The sequence below is a fragment of the Lontra canadensis genome, unplaced genomic scaffold (assembly GCF_010015895.1).
Source record: "Lontra canadensis isolate GAN:19392208 unplaced genomic scaffold, GSC_riverotter_1.0 scaffold2, whole genome shotgun sequence".
Lineage (NCBI taxonomy): Eukaryota > Metazoa > Chordata > Mammalia > Carnivora > Mustelidae > Lontra > Lontra canadensis.
The window spans coordinates 40,413,337-40,421,733 of record NW_022630996.1 but is presented as its reverse complement, the minus strand read 5'-3'; positions in this window follow the sequence as shown (position 1 = coordinate 40,421,733).

The following is an 8,397-nucleotide window of genomic DNA, read 5'->3' as shown; positions in this document are numbered from 1 at the left end:
GCCAAAAAGACCCTGTGACTGACACTAAGACAATGATGGCCTTGACCATCCCTGCTCACCTGCGCTACCCACCCAGTTTTGTCCCACATTTTCCTTATATAAACTGGTAAGTATTCGGGGCACTTTGGAGATAGTCTTTGAGATGCTAGTCCACTGTCTGCCATGTTGGTCTCACTGAAATTCTTTTATTTTTTTAATTCCTGTACTTTATTTTTTTTTTAATTAACATATGATGTATTATTTGTTTCAGGGGTACACATCTGTGATTCATCAGTCTTACACAACACACAGCACTCACCATAGCACATACCCTCCCCAATGTCCATCACCCGGCCGCCCCATCCCTCCCACTCCCCTCCCCTCCAGCAACCCTCAGTTTGTTTTCTGAGATTAAGAGTCTCTTATGGTTTGTCTCCCTCTCCGGTTTCGTCTTGTTTCATTTCCACGATCACCCAGTTCTCTGCCTTTGGATTCTGTCACCAGCAAGTGGCAGAATCGGGTCTGTTCAGGCCCCCGAAAGCCAGATACTCGTGTACTCTTCTGTCCAGGCTATAACATGAGGGGATTTACGAAAAGGCCAACACTCCTTCTGCGCACCTGACAGGATTTGCTTTGGACCTAGAAAGATCTGACTGTTTAATTCCTCCTGAGGGGACACCTGAAGGTTTGCCCCCCCTTCTCCCTATAGAAAATCCTTTTTTATTTTGGAGTTGCTAAGTATGAATGTTTAATAATACTCTTAAAGAGCTTATGCGAGCAGTTTGAACTCTAAAATATTATAAAAGAAATTCTGCTCTTTCCAGCTAAAAACACTGGCTTCACTAGAAATCTAAGTAGAAACTGCCCAGTCAGTTTTGATGAAAATGAGAATTGTTTATAGTTAGCAATTACCTTTTTGGCATCCATACAGCAATCTGCTTGCACTCTTGAAGCAAGCTCAAAACCCTCATCATCTTATTTAACTTAATAAAAAAAATTTCCATTACAGATATAGTACCTGCTTCTAATGAAAATTTAGAAAATAACATAAAGAGAAGGAAAAAAGAATCATCGATAGTCCCACAAATACATTGGGATATATTTCTCTTTCACTGTGTACATTTTTACATAGCTGCAATTACATGTTCTATATAAAATCGCATATGTTGGTTTCTTAAAAATTTGTCTTTAAAATATCTGCTGACTATGAAGCAGGAAAAAAATATCACTTAGTTTACTGAGGATACTATCCCTTACCTTAGTATTATTTCCTTATAATATATTTCCTTATAATTCTTTTCCATACTTTTTTTTTTTTTGAGAGAGAGAGAGAGAGCATGCGTGAGGCAGCAGAGAGAGAGAGAGCGAGAGAGAGAGAGAGAATACCAAGCAGGCTCTATGCTGAGCGCAGAGCCTGACCTGGGGCTCGATCCCATGACCCCGAGATCATGACTTGAGCCAAAATCAAGAGTCAGAGGTCTAACCGACTGAGCCACCCAGGGGCCCTGCCATACTTTTTTTTTTTTTTTTCCTTTTTAGTATAATTGCAATTAGTTTGAATTAAAGATTTGTTAACACAGGAAAGTTCACAGATCCTGTAAGAAAGGGGGTTGGAAGAGACTCAGACAGATCAGATCTGTTACTTGGTGGTCTAGTAGTCTTTCCCAGTCAAACCTCACTGACTCAGGACTCTCAGTGTAAATTTTAAAAGTACAGAAAATCATCATTCATGTTCTAAGGCAGGAAAAAAAAAATAGGGCCACTATGTTGCACTATGTCATTCTGGTTTGGTGCGGGGAAAGCACTTTTTTTTTTTTTTAAGATTTTATTTACTTATTTGATAGACAGAGATTACAAGTAGTCAGAGAGGCAGGCAGAGAGAGAGGAGGAAGCAGGCTCCCCACGGAGCAGAGAGCCCGATGCGGGGCTCAATCCCAGGACCCTGAGACCATGACCTAAGCTGAAGGCAGAAGCTTTTAACCCACTGAGCCACCCAGGCGCACATTTTAAAAGTAATTCTCCTGGTTCAGTTTCTTAACAGAATGCCTTGTATAGCCATTGTTCACCAGTGCTTAAAAGAGAACCCTATTCATTACCATTGCCAGTGGCCATGATACATGCAAAAGATTTCTGAATCTGAAGGATATAGCTCAACAAGCCCATTTCCTGGCACTGGGATGTGGAAAGAGGAGCCACAGCAGAGGCCGTGTGGAAGAAAGTACAATAGGGCCAAGCTTGGCCCCTTAAATCACATCCCCAACTGGCGCTCTTCATTCCAGGTCCTGACGTGAGTAGACAAGGGATCCTCAGGCCTTTTAGCTACAACTTCCTCTTTCTGCAGTTCTTAACTTTCATCTCTACTGTGGTCATGGGAATATATTTTCTAGAATTTTCTCAAGTGGGATACAGGGATTCTTCATGTTCTGAGATGTCACATATTTGAGAATGACATACAGAATTTCATGTATATATATATGTAGACCTACATATATATATACATGAAATTCTTGTGTCATGATCCTTTTCCTTTTTTTTCCCCTTAAATATTGTATTTATTTATTTGACGGAGAGAGATCACAAGTAGGCAGAGAGGCAGGCAGAGAGAGAGCACAAAGCGGAGCAGAGAGCCCAATGTGGGGCTCAATCCCATGACCCTGAGATCATGACCTGAGCTGAAGACAGAGGCCCCAGCCCACTGAGTCACCCAGGTGCCCCCATGATCCTTTTCCTAAAGTCTGTAGACACGTTTTCCTTGTCTTCTAGAATTACTATGATGGCAGTCAAGTCTGAGGTAAGCCTGATTTGTATCTTTTTCTAGGTAACCTTTTGTTCTGCTTGAGTTGTTCTTTAATATTAATTTAACAATTTTTCTAGAATATGTATAATGGAGATACTATTTTGGTAACCACCCCCCAGATATATTTCCCCTCTGCGTCACCTGGTTTTTTTCCCTTTCTCCTGCAGCCCTTCCACCACAGCTGGGCGGTGGAACCTATTGTCCAGGGATGGAGAGGTCAAGATTAAAGAAGTTTCTAGAGTACAGGAGGAGATGGTGTTGGCAGAAACAAGTGGGTCTTGACTAATTTGAAAGAATGTAGGGGAAGCTGCTCCAGGACCTGGAGGTGGAGGCTGACGCAGAAACACAGGCTGAGTGCTCTCCCCCAAACACCTGCGCAGCTCACTTCCTCAGCTCAACACGTCACCTTGTCAGGGAAGCCTGCCCTGATCCGTCTGTCCTCACTCCCACCTCCTGCCCCCGCATTCCCGTCCCCCTGACCCTGTTCTGACTTTCCCTATAGCACTTTTCCCACCTGCCACAGGAAATGTGTCCCATCTATGCTGTCTCAAACCCTCAACCCTAGTTCTGGTTTGCTGGGCTGCATTAGACCCACCTCCTGAGTCTTTGTTACTCTGAATGGACGGAACACATGAAAACCTTGAGATTTCCCTGTTCCCTTCTAGCACTTTCTTGTGGGGGCCACCCCTCCCAAGGTGCCCTGTCACTCTCATCTCTCTCTCACCTCCTCCTGAGTTGTTTTCTCAGAGTCTCTAAGTGGACACAAAACTGATACATTGTCCACAAGAGCTTACTTATTTTTGCTCACTCCTGTGCGGCTAGCTTCTAGCACACTTCCTGGTGCAGCACACAGTAGGCATACAATAAAGAACTCTCTGGTAAATATATGACTATATTTCATGGACAAGCTTAGGAGAGTTAGTTCACAAATGGGCTACTTTAAGAGGAAAGACTAACTGCATTCTGAGAGATCCACAAAGCCATGGTGGTGTAATGGGAGAGAGTTCCCTCTTTTCCTGCTTGGCCCCGGACTTGTATTTGTAGGCTAGGTGGTGCTGGAGGTCTGAGCGCATTTCTATACAGAGAAACAAGCTCATTTTCTAGAAGCAAAAACTGGGAAGACCTGCCAGATTCTGACAGTCCTTGTTTTCAGGATTGTGAATTTTAGCAGGAAAGTGAGCAACACTGTTTCAGGGTTAAAATCCAGAATTGCCATTTCAAACTGGTCATATGGTCATATTTTTAATTTTATATAATGAACACTTCACAGAGAATGCAAAGGTAAACTATGGGCAGCTCAATTCATCGCCCAAAGGGCAGGTGAGAGGCTGCAGGTCTACGTTATGTCCGTCCTACAGATTATCTTCAAAGAGTATTTTTAGTTATTGTTTCTGAGTATGTACAAATACTTTTTACTAATGTATATTGGCCACATTCACTATTCTCATTTGCTGTACGCTAGTGAGTTTTTATACTGTTTTAAAGAAAGGAAGGCTGACTGATTAAAACATTTGGATACAGATTGTCTATAGGCTTTATCCATTTATAAAACACAAGAGGCGAAGATTAAAAGAAAAGTAACATCAAACCCCACAAAAACAAGTAAACTGTACTTAATTGATTTTTGGGCAGTTTATTGATGCTGCGACTTTTTTTTTTCCCCCTTGAAAATATATAAAATTTCCCTTTTATCTTCTCTAAAGCTTGCCAGAATAAATGAGTGACTGCATAATTAATATCCAGGTATTTTTGTGATATTTTGATAATGGGCTCCCCCTCTTCTAATCTCATCTTATATTTCAGACCACACACTCTCAGTTGTTGATAATGCATTTGGTTGCAGCTGGGGGTATTTCCAGGTCTAAAGCCAGGTTCACATTTTTGCTTTGAAGAGACAGAAATTCCAAACAAATACAGATGGTCAGACCATAAACTTAATTAAAATTTCTGCTTTGCTGGATGTTACATTAAATATGGCCATAATGCCAAGAGAAATACATGAAAAATCCATTTGTATCCACATCCTGCTGCTTCCACATAGTATAAAATAACAGAATGCTAAGAAGTATGTGTTTGCGCAGACGTGTGTGAGAACATGTGTGTGTTAATCCCTTCTCTTTTGCCTTGGCTGTCATACTAGTCGTGTTTTGACCAATAAAAGATGGGTTTTCATTAAAATCTGGGAATGGCCAGCTGTACATCTGTTAACTTTTCTTCTATACATTCTCAAGCACTCATTTAGGCACTTTCTGAAGCAGTGTGATTTCCTTTTTTTATGCAAATCTGGACATTTGTATCTTTCCTAATTAGCCCAGGATACTTATTTATTTAGAACTGTATAGGGATAATTACTCATCTCCAGGAGGGTCATAAAGGTCATGCCTAAGAAGGTGAAACAGCTTTCCTCTAGAATTTGAAGCAGAGGGAGGAAGAGACCTGCCCAGTCATTGGTAGGTGAGGATTCCTGGAGAGGACAAGTGAGGTCAACAGTCCAGTGTGGCTAGAACAGGACAAGACTGGCACAGGATGGGCAGGGAGGACTGAAAGGACAGCTGGGAACACACCTGACAGGCTGGTTGGCCACATGGTGGGACACCAGTCAGTTTCTACCAAGCATCTTAGGCCAACTTCCCCCAGAAAGATGAACGTGAGACCAGGGCTTATGTGCAAGGACTTTACTGGTGAGTGTGATCCCAGAAAAGGGCAGAGATGCAAACCAGGGAAGAAGGGTACGTTTCAAATTGCTCACAACCATGAGCAACTGGTTGATCTATCCCATAGGATCCTCTGCGGAGGCGAACAAAAGGCATCTCAGGACCCTCCATTACAGGCTGATCTGTGTCCTCCTCAAATTAGGGTGGGCCTTAACCAAATCTGACTGGTGTCCTTTTAAGAAGAGTGAATGTGCACCCACAGAGCAAAGGCCATGTGAGGACACAGCCAGAGGAAAGCGGTCTCGGGAAAAACCAATCCTGCCCATACCTCGATTTTGAACTTCCAACCTTTGGAACTGGAAACAGTAAATTCTGTTGTTCAAGCCACCACTTGGTCCATGATTCTTTGTTATGGCAGCTGCAGCAAATGAGTATACCATCTGACAAGGGAGAAGAAGGGGTCAAAGTTTTGACTACTGGAAGGTTCCCCGCCAGTACTTCCGGGTTATGGAAGCAGTTTCCCTTGGGGCCGCATGGACTGGGGTCAACAGAGATGTCCTGGGGGAGGAGTGACAGGGGCAGAGTTGGGCTCAAGGCAAGGCCTTGGTAGGTAGCAGCTATGAGAAGCAGACTGGATCCTGGGCAGAACAGGGCCGCAGCCAATGAAGGGGAGGGATGGGAGAATGGCTGGAGTAAGAGATAACAAGGCTGAGAGGAGGTGAAGCCGCGCTGAAGTGCTATCTGATCCACAGGGTAGTGACGATGATGGGTGACAATGAGGACTGGCGCTAGGCTCCGCACTCTATACCCTCTGATGCTTTTTTATTTAAAGATGTATTTACTTATTCCAGAGAGAGGGAAGGGGGGAAGGGTGCAGGGAGAGAGGAAGAGAGTCCCAAGTAGACTCTGCACAGAGCCCAACGCAGGGTTCAATCCTATGAGATCATGACCTGAGCTGAAACCAAGAGCTGGACGCTCAACCCACAGAGCCAGCCAGGTGCCCCCACCCCCGATACTTTACAGGACATATGTACTCTACATAAACTATCTTCCTTAATCCCAGCACCCCTCCAGAGTTTAAGTAACATTTTTATCCTGACTTTACAGAGGAAGAAACCAAAGAAGACAGAGGTGCAGGACTTGTCATAAAAGCTACTAGCCAGTAATTGAGCTCAAGTTTAATTGAACCTGGCTCCAAAGCTTGTGTCCTCACTCCGGTCGCTCTGCTTTCTCTCGATGCTGTCACTGAAAGTGTTTTAGATAGATCAATAGGAACAGGTATTTTGTCTTAATTTCATACACAAGTTATTTCTTTGAGCACATATGAAGTATTCTATGCAGAATGTTACCAACAGAAGGTTGGTGTAGCATGGCTATTAAACAGTCAGACTGGAGTCAAGATGCGTATGTCCAAATCCCAGCTCTTCTACCCACTGGCTGGGTGAATCTGGGAAAGTTACTCAGCCTCTCTCTGTGCCTTACTTTAAACCTATGGGTGATTAAAAATAGCACCCACTTCTGGAAGTTGTTGTGAGGATTATTTATATACATAAAGTAGTTTATGCACTGGTTTTTTTTTTTTAATTACAAGGTTTAAAAATATTGGCAAGCTACGACTTCTTCCAATAACTCTTATCTATGAAAATAATTGAACATTACATGTGCTTCTCTGAATTTTTGCAACACTTCTGTTGCTATGTAAGCTAAGGGACAGATTTTTAAAAAGTAGTCAAATGTTAGCTGTTAAACATCACACTGCCAGCATCATAAATGAAGTCACCATTTGGCAAATAATTTCTTGGCGGGAGTGGTTCTCACCAACAGGGAAGATTAAAAAAAAAATTAAATTAAATCCCCACTGTGATTTGTCAAGCATTTCAGACACATGGCTCAGCAATTTTTCCAGCTGCAAAGTTCTTTTCCTTCCATCTTAGAACTCAGAGGAGGACCGACTAGAGGAGCCAGACTGTTAGGTAAATTCCATTTTGTTGGGTTTGTTTGTGTTTTCTGTGACTGTCAGTTCCCTGCAGGGGAGGCTGTTTTCCATGGGGAGAAGATAAACCACATTATTCAAACACTGACATGGTCTCTGGCTTAGAGGGTGTTCGTTTATTATCCAATTGCTTTAATTTAATGTCGGGAACCCAGCCGAATGGATGCAGTAGTTGTCTTACCTCATTTCCTCCCTTTCCAGGGTAGAAAGAGCAAGTGCCCTCCTCTGTCAAATAAGGGGTTGAACTAGATGTCCTCCTCGGTCCTTTTGGCTCTGACACTTTTTGTGGCTTTGGATTTTCTTATTGGCAATGGTCTTGGTTTTCCAGCACATTGAATAGGCCCAACATCTCTACGTGCTTATCCCAGTAGTTACAGGCAGCCAGGAAAGCAAAAGGCAAGGTCTTACATTTCAGCAAGGCCTTGCAATTTATTTATTTTTATTTTTTAAATTAAATTTATTTATTAATTTTTGAAAACATATAATGTATTAAGACCTTGCAATTTATAACACGCTTTCACATAGTCATCCTTTAAAAAATCTTCACAAAAGTCACGACAAGTCAGATGACAAGACCCAGGGAAGTCGAAGGATTTGTCCAAGGTCACACAGCTTGAAGGAAACAGGGCCTTACAATAAGCCTTTCTATCAGTGCTTTTGTGGTCTTTTGTGGTCGGCTACCCAAGAGGACAGGATGACATGACCAGGATGCTCAGTTCCTTCAGAGTAGATTCTGTTGGTTCTGATTAGTCATGTCTAGAGCTCTGCACCAGTCACTGTGGCCCGCAGATGGGAAAGCTTCTGATTTACCCAAATCTAGTCACAGCATCTTCTTAGGAGGTGGGAGGGGATCTGCTCCCCTGAACCACATAGCTGAAAATGGGAGTTGGAGAATCAAGGAAGTCATCAGGGTGAAGAGAGTTTAGATGGTGCACAGAAAAATAAGAAATTTCCCATTAATTGCAGAGAAAGCA